Source organism: Morone saxatilis, unplaced genomic scaffold, assembly GCF_004916995.1.
Source record: "Morone saxatilis isolate NCDOM2014 unplaced genomic scaffold, NCSU_SB_2.0 Contig14, whole genome shotgun sequence".
Taxonomy (NCBI): Eukaryota; Metazoa; Chordata; class Actinopteri; family Moronidae; genus Morone; species Morone saxatilis.
In genome coordinates, this window is record NW_023339696.1 from 4,338,257 (window position 1) to 4,338,832 (window position 576).

The following is a 576-nucleotide window of genomic DNA, read 5'->3' on the forward strand; positions in this document are numbered from 1 at the left end:
CGGGTCCCAGGGGCTGTGAACAAAAGTGAAAAGGACAAATTTGACTTCATAGAAACACAAATCCCTGGGATTCATGTGACACATGAAAATTAAAGTAATTGACCTGGTCATAGCAGTAATTATTTCCTTACCACACGTCGACATCAGAACCTTCAGATTCAGGTTTCAGGTATTCCAGCAAGAAAATAATCTAGTTCTTTTGTACCGAATTAAAAATAATTAATTATCTGAATCAACAGTCAGATAGGACAAGTGGTCTTCTCAGTTCCATTTAATTCAAAGTGTAGAGTAATTCAAGCAATTAATGGCTCCCTTCTTGAAAATATGCACACCTGAGGCCGAGGCTCTTTCATAACTCAAGTCGGTAGAGACATATTGATGCCTGGCAATGCCCTTCTCTTTCCTTACTCATCCTTGTTACCAATGAAACATCCTTGTCTGAACCCATGCTTGACCGTGGTCAGAAACAGTCAAATTATGATCAGCACAATCAAAATGTGGAACAGTATTCGCTGGAAGGAAGGGTGCCTCATCAGCCCTGCGCCTCATTACATAAAACAAAGCCCCCCCCCCCGG